The sequence below is a fragment of the Phoca vitulina genome, unplaced genomic scaffold (genome assembly GCF_004348235.1).
Source record: "Phoca vitulina isolate PV1807 unplaced genomic scaffold, GSC_HSeal_1.0 scaffold8, whole genome shotgun sequence".
In the NCBI taxonomy this organism is placed as follows: Eukaryota; Metazoa; Chordata; class Mammalia; order Carnivora; family Phocidae; genus Phoca; species Phoca vitulina.
Genome location: NW_022589711.1, coordinates 58,035,769 through 58,051,451, shown reverse-complemented (window position 1 = coordinate 58,051,451; position 15,683 = coordinate 58,035,769). Strand labels below are relative to the sequence as shown.

Here is a 15,683-nt window from a genome sequence, read left to right as displayed (position 1 = left end):
GCCCCGAGAGGAGGAGCGCCCGCTGGGCCAATGCGAGCCCGGCGCCGCCTCCCGCCGTCCCGGGGCCCGGGGCACCGCCGCCGGTCCTCCCACCCGCTTCTCCCCCTCCACGACCCCAGCACCGCGCTCTGCAGACGCTTGTGGTCTTCTCTGTGTTGGTTCCCATCATATCCTAGATCAGAGAGGACGGTGGAAAATGGGTGCAATTGCCAGCAAGTCGAAGTTTGCAACCCTGCCTTCTCTGGACAACTTCTGGGTTCACTAGGTTGGTGGAGCTGTCCTCATCAGTTTTCATCTTCATGATCCTTCTTAACCGGGATGGATACCTGGGGTCTTGCCAATTAGGTGATAAGACACATGCTTGGAACTTAAAATACATGCACCATGAATTTCACCTAAACCGGTATGGTACCAACCACTTACAGAATAGTAATTTTATCTGTCTTACTATAACGGTGCAACCTAGTGAAAGGTATGGGTATCTTGTCTGCCCCAACCTTCTCTTTTTTTCTTTTTAAACCCCCCCCCCAGTTTTGTTGATATATAATTGACATACATCACTATACAAGTCAAAGGTGTACAGCATAATGACTCACATAGATTGGAAAATGATTGCCGCAGTAAGTTTAGTTAACATTCTGGCATCTCATATAGATACAAAATAGACCAAAAACAAAAAACAAAAAACAAAACCCTCTCTTTTCTTCTTCTGTCATTCCTAAGGATTGTGATTTCTAATGCTTCATTCATTCATGAATTGAGCAGCTGTTAGGAGCTTGGCCTAGGCAGGAGACTAAAGATAAACCAGGCCCAGGCCCTTCCCTCCAAAAGTGCACCACTGAAACAAGGTTTTTCTAGATGGTATCAGCCTCTGGTGGTCCTCACAGTCCATCAAGTGGTCATAAGGCAGTCTGGAAGTTTCAGAGGAAAACAAAACGAAACAATGGAATGATTTTGTTCACTGATGTTTCACAAATCTCAGCAATGATTAGGGACTATTTTCATATTCTTTTACCTCTTGGAAATAAAAACAGGTTCCAAGTCTGAGGAAAGTAGGATTGCCTTGAAGCCCTGGGAACAAGCAGCAGTCTGAAGGTATCCAACCCATCACGAACAGCCCTCATTTCTAACGGCCAGCCAATCACAAACAATACAGTGCACGCCTCTCAGGGTCAACATTTGACAAAAACCAGCTCCTACAGGTGAGATCTCTGATGCCTCTGAAAATTTGCCAACCCCTGAACTCCACCTTGCTCAAAAACATAATGAAAGATCAACAGTCTGCTCTGCCTGCGAGAAACTGCATGAGGAGCCTAGGTTTCCTTATTATAGGAAGCGACAAATTCAGCTTCATCTTCTTATTTCAGATACTGGTCTCTAGGGAAACAACTCCACAGAGGCCTCCTAGCAACCTTGAGTGTCTCCACAAAGGCCATGTAGGCAAGACTTAATAGTTCTGAATGGCCTGAAATTCTTCCTGGATCAAGAGTTGATGAGCATGGTGTGGAGCTGTCTTGAGGCAGGTTCTCACCTCTATCTTGGAGGTATTAGCCATAGGTCATTTCTCACCTAGTTCCCTAGTTTTACTTGAATGCAGAACTTTCTCCCTAGTACAAGCTGCAAACTTCTATGTAAATCTATAGAACTGCTCAACAGTAGTTCTAAGGTAGGGACAGGGACTAAGGTAAGCAAGGGAGGCACCCAGTGGGCAAAATGTAAGAGGGCACCCACTCTCAGTTTCCTACAAGTGCCCACCCTGCCCTTTTCCTCAATAACAGAGCGACTCAGGGTTCCTGTGATCTGTCATGTAGCCTCTCCTATTTGGTGTCATCCTATGGGACTAGGGATACAGGAAGGTGATAACCATATCTTTCTTTTGCTATCTGTGTAAATAATAAACTGTCTGAATCCATTCAGTTTCGGGGCGCCTGGGTGGCTCAGTCGTTAAGCGTCTGCGTTCGGCTCAGGTCATGATCCCAGAGCCCGCATCGGGCTCCCTGCTCCGTGGGAAGCCTGCTTCTCCCTCTCCCACTCCCCCCGCTTGTGTTCAAAATAAAATAAAATAAAATCTTTAAAAAAAAAATCCATTCAGTCTCCTTACGGACCAAATCTATGGAAGTGTGGCAAGCCAATCTATCAAGCGCCACCATACTGCCAATGACAGACTGCTTGACCCTTTGACAGTCTCTTGAGCATTGCAATGAATTTTTATATTCTTAAGTTGTCTTCTCATTTGTCTCAACAAGTGCTACTTAACAGGATGTCATTTCTCTTGGCTAGTGCCCTTCAACATCATTTGCATGTTGAATATTAGCTTGAATATTATGTCACTTTCATTGTTGTTGTGTTGCAACTTATGAAAATAGGTCAGTTAATCAGAAGAGGTTTTTGTGTGTGTGTGTGTTTAAGTAAACTCTATGCCCAATGTGGGGCTCGAACTCATGACCCTGAGATCAATCACGACCCTGAGATCAATAACAACCCTGAGATCAAGTGTTGCATGCTCTACCGACTGAGCTAGCCAGGCACACCTAGAAGAGGTTTTTAAAACTTATAAGACAAATAAAAGAATGTAAATATAGAACTTTTGTGTGCTAGATCATGCAAATATGTACTCACAGTAAAAATGGAGATGACTATCTAAACTTGGTTTGTGTTGTGAAACTTCATTCAATAGTGGCATGAAGCCATGAGGGCTAGGGCTGACTTCTCTGGTAAACCAATTAGATTGTTCTGGAACAAATGAAAAATATTGCTTTCCAGCTGGAGTGATAAAATCTTTCACATGTTCTCTTCCACGTCATTTCCCCTTTTACTGTGGGATATAAATGGGCACAAGGCCTCAGAGAAGGAGGGAGCCACAGATAGAAGAAGCCTGACTTCCCAAATGATCTTGTGCGGCAGAGCTGCCTGCTGACTAGAACCAACATGGACTGTTACAAGAGAAAGAAATAAATGTGGGTCTGTTTGCTAAAGAATTTTAACCTGTCCTAACTATTACAGCAAAGAAATGGGCAGTGAGTACACTCTTCCCCAGTGAAGTTGGCTGACATTTGAGGAGAAAATCTGCTCACATAAGTACTTGAAATAAGAGATGTAATATAAATAATTTCTTTACTGTGCCAATAATATTAGTAATGACAATTTCTATAATTTCCAGTGGCTTGCTCAAGTGTTGGACTTTGGAGATAACACACACACACACACACACACACACACTGTATTCAGTATCTTCATGATGAAGATAAGCTATCAGGATTCCTAAAGAAGTCTCAACTGTGGCAGAAAAATGTCTCAGTCATGTCAATTATCTTCACTGATTGAAATATCAGAGATCAATGATGTATTATGTATGTATGTATGTATTATTGAGCATATTTAAAGATCATGCCCATAGGCTGCAACCAAATCTGAGCTGAATATAGCCAAAACCTGAACCAAGAGCCTATTCACTGCTATCTCCCATATTTCAACCTCTCAGCTTTTCAGTGAGTGCTGCTTGTCACCTGTCATCAGCCAGATCATATTCATGTTTTCTTAACTCACATTCACTCCCTTTTTCCCTATCCAGAAAGACATTTTTCCTTCTAAATTTCAAGTGATACGATCTTTTTTTTTTAAAGGATAATGAATTTTTAAATTGAGGTCTAACTCACACACTATACAATTTATTCTTGTAAAGTGTACAATTCACTGATTTTTAGTATATTCACAAGGTGTACACGATCACTACTCTCAAATTCTGGAACATTTTAATCATTCCAAAATAAACCTTGTACCTATTACGCAGATTTGCCTATCCCACATAGTTCATATAATTGGAATTATACAACATGTGGCCTTTGCGCCTGGTTTCTTTCACTTAGCATAACATTTTTGTTTGTTTTAGGGAAGGAGTGGTTCCAGGCCTCTCCTAGCTTCAGGTACTTCCCTGGCTTCGTGGCTACATGACTGCAGTCTTCATGTGGTGTTCTCCCTGTGTGGGTGCATCTCTGCATCCAAATTTCCCCTTTTTATAAGGACACTAAATGATCCCATCTTAACTTGATCATCTGCAAAGACCCTATTTCCAGATCAGGTCACATTCACAGGTCTTGTTGGCTAGGACTTCACATCTTTTTGAGGGACACAATTCAAGCCAGAACAGCCCCATGCAGCCGCTGCAGTAGAAGCCCTTTTAGGGGGCAGAGCAACAAAAGTCAGCCTGAGCACCACAAGCAACCACGCAGTCTTGGTATTTGAAGCTACAGAAATGGCAATGACTTCCACCCTTCCGAACCATAAATTCATAGTTTAGGTTAGGTCACATTTGATTTTTCTTTTTTAAAGAAGGCTCCATGCTCAGTGTGGAGCCCAACATAGGACTGAAGTCACGACCCCAAGATTAAGACCTGAGCCAAGATCAAGAGTCAGTCAGACACTCAACCAACCAAACCACCCAGGCACCCTGATTTTTTTTTTCTAAAAGTTAAGCAAAACTGTCCAGAGTAGAGAAATATTTATCCTTAAACAACCACACAAGCTAGCTTTTTCCATATAAATCACCACAAGAAGAAAGATTTGAACATTACCAGCCACACCCAAAGGTTACTGGACATTTTAGAAATTAAAATAAACAGAAAAGATGCAGCCTCCATCTGACATTATTTTTTAGGGGAAGGGGACAAAGCCCTTTAAGTTGACAGGATGCACGCCAAAGTAATAAAGGACAACATTTTGAAAAATGGGCTTTCGATGTTTCACAAGAAAAGGCTTAACACTTAAAATTGTGCAAGTTTTCTCCTTTAAAATATGCAGGTAGAACATTTTATTTTTTTCTGCCATTTAGATGTTCTGTAGAACATTGTATTCAATCCTAACACCATATCGTAATTCAAGTGGTTTCTCCAGCTAAGTACATTAATGATAATAAACACAATAATACAAAATAAGATAATAATGAAACATTTCATTCTTCCCATGTGCCATGCTTTGTCCTAAATGCTTTGCATGTATTAACACATTTCGTCCTCCTCGAAGCCCATGGATAAGGCATCATTGTTTATCTCCATTTTATGGAAGAGGCACAGAGAGCTAAGTCGTCTAAGGCCACATTGCTACTGAGAAGTGGAACCAAAGTTTTAACCCACAGTGTCTGGCTCTGGAGGCCGTGTTAGCGTGTTTTTAAGATTCATCTGTGTTATATAGTATGTATCGGTGTCTCATCTCTTTTAATGGCTGAATAATAGTTCATTTATGTATATACCACATTTTGTTTATCCAGTCATCAATTTATGGATATTTGGGTTGTTTCCACTTTTTGGCTATTTTTTAAAAAGATTTTATTTGAGAGAGAGAGAGAGAACGAGCAGGGGGGAGGAGCAGAGGGAGAGGGAGAAGCCGACTCCCCGCTGAGCGGGGAGCCCGATGCGGGGTTCGATCCCAGGACCCTGAATTCGTGACTTGAGCCAAAGGCAGATGCTTAACTGACTGAGCCACCCAGGCACCCCTCATTTTTGGCTATTGTGAATAATGCTGCTATGAATATTTTATGTGCAAATTTTTGTATAAACCATGATTTTAATTCTCTTTGGCATATACCTAGGAGTAGAATTGCTGGGTCATATGGTAACTATATGTTTAACTTTTAAAAACAATTTTTCTTTGATTGAACTGTAATTAACAGTGTTATATTAGTTTCAGGTGTACAATATAATGATTCAGCATTTCTATACATTACTCATTGCTCATCACAAGTGTACTCCTAATCTCTTTTAACTACTTCCCCCAGTTCTCCCCCCATACCTCCCCTCTGGCAACCACTAGTTTGTTCTTGGTTTATTTGTTTCTCAAATTTCACATGGGAGTGAAGTCATATGGTATGTCTTTTCTTATCTGACTTGTTTTACTTAGCATTATATTCTCTAGCTCCATCCACATTGTTGCAAGTGGCAAGATTCGTTCTTTATAATGGCCCTATACTAAAGTTGAAAAGATAAGAATTATAGAGTTGAGTGTCTAGTCCAGAAATAAATGTACATATTTTTAGAAGATTTTATTTATTTATTGGGGGGGGGGCATGAGCAAGGGGGAGGGGCAGAGGCAGAGGGAGAAGCAGGCTCCGCACAGAGCAGAGAGTCCAATGAGGGAAGACCCTGGGATCATGACCCGAGCTGAAGGCAGACGCTTAACCAACTGAGCCACCCAGGTGCCCAGAAATGAATGTATATATTTTTTCTCTTTTCTAGCCTGAGAATTGCCCTGGAACTATCGAATGTGTGTCCATCTCCTCTGTGAGTGTGCACAGTATGTAGATGTGGGATGAACTGCTACAGCCATTTTGCCACCTTGAGGGAAGCTGGCCATAAACTGAAGCAGATCCTACTGAAGGCAGAGAAGAGAGGGAAAGAAGAATGGGTCGTGAATGATATCATTGAGTTGCTGGAACAACCAACGCTGATGCCTGTCATAACAGTCCATTTGCAGAGGTCAATACATCCCCTGTTGTTGAAGCTTTGTTCTGCTGTGTTTTGTGGAAGATGCAAAGAGGTGCTGCCCAGACTCCCCTTCAAGGAAGGACTTGCTGCACAACTCCAGAGAGTATGGCCAGCTGGCAGCCCCCAGCTGTTAGCTTCTCTGGGGTCTGCCTCAGGGGCAGAGTGCCACCTTGCTTGAAATTGTACCCTGCCCAAGGCAGACTGCATCCAGTACAAAGGGTTGGCCATTTCAGCCTGACCCAGGATACTCTCTGATGGCCACCACTCACTCTGCAGCTCTCTCCCAAGTTGGCTGAAGAGTCCTTCAACCTGAGTAGCAGGTCAACAACTTCCTCTGACCAATCCTGCTCTTGTCCATTCCTAATAAAAATCCCCATTTTCATATCAGTCTCTACTTCTCAAAAACACAATCTCTGACAAGATTTCTGTCACGTCAGTCAAGAGTATCCAAATTGAGATGCCATGGGAGAGTTTGAACTTGGTCTTAACTAGAGGAAGGGAAATGCACTCATTACCTTATTTTAAACTTTGTGGAAATTTTCAAGCATATACAAAAAGTAGAAAGAATATAATGAAACCAAATATATCCATCTCCAACAACATTAATGTATGACCCATCTTTATTATCTGAACTTTTCCATATTATTTTAAAATAAGTCTCAGACATTACATGATTTCATCCATAAATATCACAGTGCACTGCTGTTCGCTTTGGGATGCAATGCAGTGCCTTTTGCATTCTCCTCCCAACCCAGTTCCTATGTGTTGTCTCCTCTTTTCTTCCTCTTTCCACCATCACAGCTTTCAAGAGTATTTGAATAGAAGAAAAGGCAGTAGTAGTAAGAGATAAAAGGGCCCAGAAAGAATCCTAGAATCCACTCATTCTTTCACTCATCCAACAAATATTTTAGGCCTGTCATCTCCTAGAGTCTTGGGATGCACGGTTGTTACTCATATAGGTGGTTGTTCAGATAGGTGGTGTAATGATGTCTTGGTCAGATGAACTAACAAGAAAGAAAAGAAAAAGAAAAGAAAAGAAAAGGGAGAGAGAGAGGGTGGGAGAGAAGGATGGAGGGAGGGAGAGGGAGGAAGGACTGGAGGATGGGAGGAAGGAAGAGGAAGGGCAAGAAGGAGGGAGGAAAAGAAAGTGTGTCATCTAGTGGTTACAGTGGGAAATATACATTGTTTTCTACTACACAGAACAAGACAAGGCTTACTCCAGACAGGACCTTAAAGAGGAAATTGCGGCCCAGAGAAGTGAAGTGATTTGTCTAAGGTCCCATGGCTAGTTAATAGCAGAGATAGGCATATAACCCAAACGCTGACTCTAATACCTATATAAAGATCTATGTAAATTGTGATTGTTTCAAACTCTTAAAAATGTGGTTCAAATGATTTTAAATATGATTAAAACATATTTTTTGCATTTATTTTTGTCAAGTTATGGTATTTTGGTGGCAAAGGGGGAAAAGTGCATTGACTGAAAGAAGGAACTAGATGGACCTATAATAATATTAACACTGAATTATTTTTCCATTAAAAGTTCTGCCTCCATGGGGCACCTGGCTGGCTCAGTCAGTAGAGCATGAGACTCTTGATCTTGGGGTTGTAAGTTTGAGCTTCATGTTGGATATAGAGATTATTTATTTATTTATTATAAATACTTTTAAAAAAGATTTTATTTATTTATTTGACAGAGAGAGCATAAGCAGGGAGAGCAGCAGGCAGAGGGAGAGGGAGAAGCAGGTTCCCCGCTGAGCTAGGAGCCCGATGCAGGATTCGATCCCAGTACCCTGGGATCATGAGCTGAGCTGAAGGCAGACACTTAACCGACTGAGCCACTCAGGTGCGGGATGTAGAGATTATTTAAAAATAAAATCTTTAAAAAAAAAAAATAGTTCTGCCTCCCTCACAAGATATAAAATTCCTCAAAAGCAGATTACTTATTCATCTTTTTTTTTTTTAAAGACTTATTTATTTGAGAGAGAGAGAGAGCATTTGGTGGGGGCAGAGGGAGAGAGAGAATCTCAAGCAGATTCCACACTGTGCATGGAGCCTGAAGCAGGACTCAATCTCACAACTCTGAGATCATGACCTGAGCCGAAATCAAGAGTTGAATGCTCAACCAACTGACCCACCCAGGCTTCATCTCTGTATACCCAGTGCCTGGCATGGTGTCTCTCCTGAATGAATGAATGAATAAGTGTATGAATGGAATCAGGAGTTTGAGAGTCTAGAACTAATCAGTTCTAGATACTAGTCAGAACTAGTCATTCTAGATTCTAGTCAGAACTAGTCATTCTAGATTCTATTCAGTTTTCTACTGACTGCCACTGGCTAACTTTGTGACTTTCAGATTATTTAATTCTTATGATTGATTCATTAAAAATGTCATCTTTTTTTAATGCTAGAGTTGGAAGAAACCTTAAATTTCATCTATCCCAACTACATTATTCTATGGGGTCCACAGAATTACCAGATTATTTGGAACACAGACTTAGTACCAATATTTGAATAATACCCATGCTAGCTTTGTTATATTCCTAGAACAAAGACTGAATATTTAAGAGAAATTGCTTGCAATAGATTAGTCTATAAATAGGATTGTGTCACTTTGGGGCGCCTGGGTGGCTCAGTTGGTTAAGCGTCGGCCTTCAGCTCAGGTCATGATCTCAGGGCCCTGGGATCAAGTCCCACATCGGGCATCGGACTCCCTGCTCAGCGGGGAGTCTGCTTCTCCCTCTCCCTCTCCCCCCTGCTCATGCTCTTGTTTGCTCTCTCTCTCAAATGAATAAATAAAAATCTTAAAAAAAAAAAAAAGATTGTGTCACCTCATTGGCAATGCAGTCTTTCTGTTTATCTTTGGTTACTGCTTGGATCAGTTACTTATTCCTGTCTAGCCAGCTAAAACAGAAGATAGAGCTCACAGGAGCTGATACTTAACCCCTCAGTTCTGGGTAAATATAAGAAGTTTCCAGGGGAGAGAGAGCTAACTATTTGAAATGAACTCAGCAGTGCCAGATCAGAACATTCAAATGATCATCAGAATCGTGTGGCATCCGCTAGGTTACATTGCCTGTCTCTCTTGGACTGGGATTTTCCTACTCCTTTTCACTTGAGAGTGAAGGTCTTGAAAGTGAATCTGCTTTTACCTTATTAACACCTTGAGGCAGATTTTGGGAATGGAAGGAGGTGGTGAGCATTTTGGGACTCCACTTCTGGTCCTAGCCCTGGCACTAATTGTGTGACTTTCAGTCAGTTGCTTCTCTGGGTCCAATTTTCCTTACTTGTAACATCAAGAGGTTAACTAAATTCACTTCTAACATTCTGTGAAGTTTTTGTTGTAAGGATAAACCCTCAGCTCAACTGGTCTCCTGTTTTTTCCTAGGTTAGCTTTCTTCCTTCCGTAATTTATTATCTCTATGTTTTTGAGGGCAGAGCCTGGGTTTTATTCACCTTTCTTCCAGTATCTAGCACAATAACCAAGCAGGTAGGTGACTTCAAGTAGGGCTGAAGTTGGTTCCTACACAAAACTCTATCTTTGGAGGAGCTCACACTTCAGAGGAAGGTGCCAAGTATTATTAATCACTTGATTAAAAGCTGAGGATACAACGGGTAACAAGAAAACTGGTTCCAGCTTTCCTAACCACTTACCAGTTCCAACAGGAAAGAAGAGAGTGCTTGTAATCGTTAACACTCGTTGAGCGCTTCATTGTGCCAGAGCTTTCCACGTGTTATCTCAAGAAATACACACACCAACCCTACGTTCTAGGTACTAGTGTCATCTCTGTCTCACAAAGAAACGGGCACAGAAAAGTTAAGTAACGTGCCAGGTTAACACCCTTACATGTGAGAAGCAGCGTTCGAAACTAGACAGTACCACCTCAGAGCCCGCGCTCCCGAGCACTCCACTGAGCAGAAAAATCGGAAAAATCTTGTGTTCAAGACAAAGAGGGAGCAGAGGGAAGTGACTGCAGAAGCCTGCAGAAGCTGGCAAACCAGTCTGAAAAACAAAAAATGAACTTCGAGCGGGACAACACAGCCGTTAAGGAACGCAGCGAGGAAAGAACCCCATAAACAAGATCCGGAGCGCGGGTGGATCCCGGGAAAACCAAGGAAAACGTCGGAAGTGACGTCACTAGCGGGGGTTGGACGCTAAGCGGGACCATCGGGCCTAGCGGAATTTCGGCCGGACGTGATGCACAGGAAGTTACGCCCTGGAGGCGGTCCCTGGTAGTGGAGGGCGTCACGATGGGCGGGGCGGGGCGTCTGTAGTCCTCCTGGAACCTTGCATCCCGGGCAGGTAACGTGCGGGCCAAACTTGGACCCGGTCAAGGGTGGAAGTTGGTGTTGGTGGCCCAGGTAGTTCGGGCAGGGAGAGAGATGGATCTCGCATTAGGCTGGAGGAAAGTCTCCTTGGCGTCAGACTTCCTGGGGAGGGAGGGGTGCGAGGAACTTTGGGAACGGGGTCGTGAGGACCGAGGTCGTTGGGGAAATACAGCTTGAGACTTTCAGGAATCGGTCATGGCTGGGGGTCGTGGGCTCCTGAGCTTTGGCGCTCTGGGGTGAGAGGTGGAGCCTGGGCGTGAGCCGACGTAGTTCATTTCTTACCTACTCCAACCCCCGCCTCTGTTCTGCTAACAGGGGACAGGTACTTCATCTCTTAATCCAAGACAGTGCCTTGCCACTATTAGGCATTCTTTAGATGTTGTTGAACGAATGAATTATGTATTATGAACGCACGAACCAGATTCTCGCTCAGCAGGGGGAACTTCTCCCGAACTTCAGGATCTCTATCTGAGTGTAGAAGTGAGTTCAACGTAGTTTGCTAACCAGTGATTTATGAGGATGCTGGGGGAGTAGAGATTCAGAACACTGTTGTTGTTTTGTGAGATTATTGAAACTTATAAATTTGTTTTAATATTTCGATGGTGGGGTAGAGGATAAAGCGGTTAATTCAACTTCTTTCAGATTCCTTTATTTTTCTCGGAAGAACTACAGGTAATGATGGGGGAGGAATGATAAGCTGCGGTTGTAGCACTGAACTTCTAGTGTTCTAAGTACTTTCTTTTCAGCAGTATAAACTTACTTTCCATTTTCTTCATGTTTTCTTTCTTACATTGGGGTACTTCTTACATTTGAGAGGTAAATAAGAAAGATTTCATAACAAAGATGAAATTAATTTATAAAAATCCAGCCAGAGGTTTCACCTGGTGTGTTCACATAACATAAACTCCTTCCACAGACTTGTAGGAGGCCTCCAAAAGAATGAATCCCTGAAGATTAAATTGTCTTCTTCATAAAATATTTGTCTAGTTGTCTTAAATGTGATGAAGAGTGGCCATAGACCTAAAGAACAAGTGCTGTAACCAGATTGGTTTTGATTGTCAAGTGGAAAAAAGTGCAGAGGACAGACACATCAGGCTGTGTAATGGGATCTGGGCATGGATCATTATCTGGATGCAGTGATTTTGTGTATGGGCTTTGTGCTATCTAATGTGTAGTAGCTCCTAAGAGGTTCTAGAATCTTTTTTAGACTGGATATAATGGAGTAGAAAAACCTGAATTTATGCTTTTGTTTGTTTGTTTTTACAAAGAAGAAACTAGTAAGCATTTTTAGATTTAAAAATCCTAGGGGCACCGGGCTGGCTCATTCTGTGGAGCATTCGACTCCTGATCTTGGGGTTGTGGTTTGGAACCCCACCTTGGGTGTAGCAATTACTTAAAAATAGAATCTTTAAAAAAGAAAAATCCAAGATGTTTTTAAAAATAGTCTGAAAAAACCCAGAAAGTAGACATGTAAGTACATTATTGTAGTCATTTAAATTTTAAAAGTTTGCCTGGCTTTAAAATTTGTTTTCCCAATTTCTGGAAAGTGTTGGTATCCAAATCATTCCCATCTTTACAAGCTCTTACTATGGTGCCACCTTTAGAATACATATAAATATGGTACAAAGCTGTGTTTCGAGATCTTCTAGATTTTGTTAATAGTAATGTCTTACTTAAAAATAAAGTATAATTTTGCTACCTCATTCTGCTGTTCAATGTCATATCCACTAATTTTGCATATCTAAATGTCTATATTCATAATAATAACTTATAATTATTATTCATAATAATTTAGTATCTAAGTGGTAACTTAGGTATGTACATTGACATTCTTGAGGTTTTCAGTTTTGCAGAACACTGATATCTATGGACGCTAACATGGACTTCATTTAAAGAAATCCACGGACCATTAATGGACAAAAACATGAATCAGTTTATGTTGTGGCATTCAAATCCTAGCACTTTGGGAAAGGTAAGTTGTTGACTGTGTTTTATGGTAGGTGAGAAATAGAACAGCCTTGGATTGGTCTAGGAAATTTTAGGATTGTGATTGAAAAATACAGAACAAATCTTCAAATTTTGTTTTAATCTGGATCTTCCAAAGAGAGTTTTGTTCTGTATATATGAGGTAATTATTACTATTTCCTTGTAAAATTGATCAGAAATTAAAGAGATTGGCAAGTTATATTACTCCTGGACAATTACTGCTTTGTTCTCTTTTTTTGGGAGATCTCCTTTCAACACTTTAGAACTTGGTAGAATATATCAGCCTGTGGATACACTGTAGGAATGGGGTTTCAGATAGTCATTTAAATCATCTCACATCCAAGTTTGGCTCTGTGATAATATATGTACCAAATCCTCTGGCCAGTTTTACTTTATATGTTAGGTTAAAGCAAGAAAAAAAGTTTAAAAAATGTCTTCTTTCTCCCTTTATCTTGCTTTATGCTATTTTCCTTTCTTTTCTTTTAAAAAATCACTTGTGGGATTCATTCTACAAGCCTTTTATCTTTCTGTCCCGGGGGTAAATTTTCTCTTTTTTTTTCCTATTTTACCTTAGGAGTTTGTTAACTTTCAAATCTTTAACTTCTAACTTTGTGGTAATATTTGGCACCTTTTAATCACTAAGCATTATACTTGTAGTTTTTCCCAGTTTCCTTTGTAGAGACACTGGCTTCTTGTTTAGAATTTGCTCAATTCCAAAACCAGTTAGTACTTCTAGGAATTCATCTTTTAGATATATTTGCGCCTGCACACAAAAATTTGTATATAAAGATATCATTACCATATTATTTTAAATTAAGAAACAGACAAACTAGGAATAACCTAAACATCCCTCAACAGAGGTCTGATTTAATAAATGCCTTCATGTAATGTAGTACTTTATAACTCTTAGAAAGAATGAAGCTAATCCATAGGCAGAGGTATGGCAAAATCTGATACATTGTTAACAGAAAAACAATATAGAACTGTTTGTATACTGTGTTTTCATTTGTGTTTTTAAAAGCATACATTTATATATATACACGTGCAAAATTTCTTCGGAATCTGTATGAGGAACTATAGACAGGTACTCCTGGTGAATGAGACTATAGGTCTATGGTAGGAAGATGATTCATATTTTTTCTGTGTACTCTTTCTGGCAGATTGGATTTTTAACCATGAACGTGTTTTCATAATACTAGGAAACAAACAAATGACAAGGCTTTAGGTTAGTTTAAGAACTATGGAGCTTACAACTATTCCTTATGACTTTTGTCCTTATAATTATTTGCACTATTCAGAGGGAATGGGGTTGTATAAGTGAGTGAAGTTTTTGTCAGAGCTGCATGGAAGGTTTGGTGACATTATAATAGGTTTTTAACCTTGACATTACATTATTATTCTTATGAACAAACTAAGTGCTTAGTGCTGCTGAATTTAATACTCATATGCAATTGTAGCATGTTACTGGCCTCCCTAGATAATATGGGTATTATCTTTGTTTGCAGGCTAGGTTTCTGTTGTATTGGCATGATCCTTCTGAGCCTCTCAGTATTACTGAATGTGATGGACTTTGTTTTATTTGAATTGCTATTGAGGGACTCTACTCTTTAAATAAGTCTTATTTATTATTTCACTTTGTTCTTGATGTTTAGAGCTGGCTTAAAGCATTTCAAAGAATGGCTTATTTTCTCTGTTAGCAAAATCAGTAAACCAGAAAGATCCTTTAGATATATATGGATAATCTCCTTTGAAGTGGCTGATTATTTGCCATGGGACTCCGCAAAAATTTCCTGTGACTTGTACTTCTCTAGCCGTCTTTGTCTTTCCACACTTTCATTGTGGGAAATTTGGAATAATAATAGGTGAATACAAGAATACAAGAAATTTAAAGATATAGTAATCTTCGTTCATTAGTAATAGGATTTTATTTGAAACTTGCTTGAGAATAAGCTTTGTAAGATACATACCTTTATGATACTACTGATTGTGTATCTTGTTAAAGTCAAAATCAAGGCCATTTATCTGGGGACTGAGTCATGATTAATGGAATAGAACAGATATGGTACGTCTGGTGGTACATAGAAAGGAGCACATGAACATAAAAGTTACATGTAGATAACATAGAATTGGGGAAGATACATGTATATGTGTGTGTGTCTATGCATGTAAATATGTATTTATAAAATGTGTGTGTATATATATATATATAATTTTACACATAATATATATAAAATTTTTCGGAAAACCAAAAGTTCTGGATAAGAAGATATCCAGTTAGCACAGGAAGAAAAAAAGTCAGAATTTTAAGACCTTAGAGCTGGGCCTGTCATGGGCTAATTCATGATTATGAGAGCAGCTTAAAGAATTTTGGATGTTTTAAGATCATTCACAGGTTCAAGTGATAGGAAGGTAGATAGAAGCCTGAGAGAAAATTAAAATCTAGCAAACATGTAAGATTATCGTTGAGGGTATCTTTTAAGATTTGTTTGGTGGTATTATTTTGGGGAGGAGAAGAGAAGGGAGAACTCAAAAATGTATTGCTGTTCAATTTGGATTTGAGCTAGGACCGTAAGTCTTTCATAGCTTTCCAATTGTGTATGACCATGGATGAACTAGATCCATTAACTTATAAAACATTGTTCTACAAAAACTAATTTGATCATTAGATATACCTCAAAGAATAAGAGAACTGTTTTTTTTTTAACTTTTTAAAAAAAAGATTTATTATTTATTTGAGAGTGCGGGGGGAGGGGCAGAGTGAGAGGGAGAGAGAGAATCTCAAGCAGACTCTCCACTGAGCAGGGAGCTTGACACAGGGCTCAGTCCCCAGACCCACGAGATCATGACCTGAGCTGAAATCACAAGTTGGTTGCTTAACCAACTGAGTCACTC

At 40.2% G+C, this 15,683-nt stretch overlaps 1 protein-coding gene across 9 annotated transcripts in view; it reads left to right on the top strand.

Annotated features, from left to right (window-relative positions):
* The first annotated feature begins 10,709 nt into the window (after positions 1 to 10,709).
* Positions 10,710 to 15,683, top strand: part of MAP3K13 (mitogen-activated protein kinase kinase kinase 13) — a 165,235-nt gene continuing 160,261 nt past the window's right edge. For 7 of the 9 annotated variants that reach the window (XM_032406986.1, XM_032406985.1, XM_032406984.1 and 4 more), the window contains exons 1-2: positions 10,710 to 10,779; positions 12,651 to 12,777. The gene's annotated coding sequence lies outside the window, so the exon portion shown is untranslated. Of the gene's footprint in view, positions 10,780 to 10,817; positions 10,839 to 12,650; positions 12,778 to 15,683 lie in introns of those variants that run through there. The other 2 variants (XM_032406979.1, XM_032406989.1) reach the window with 2 other exon arrangements.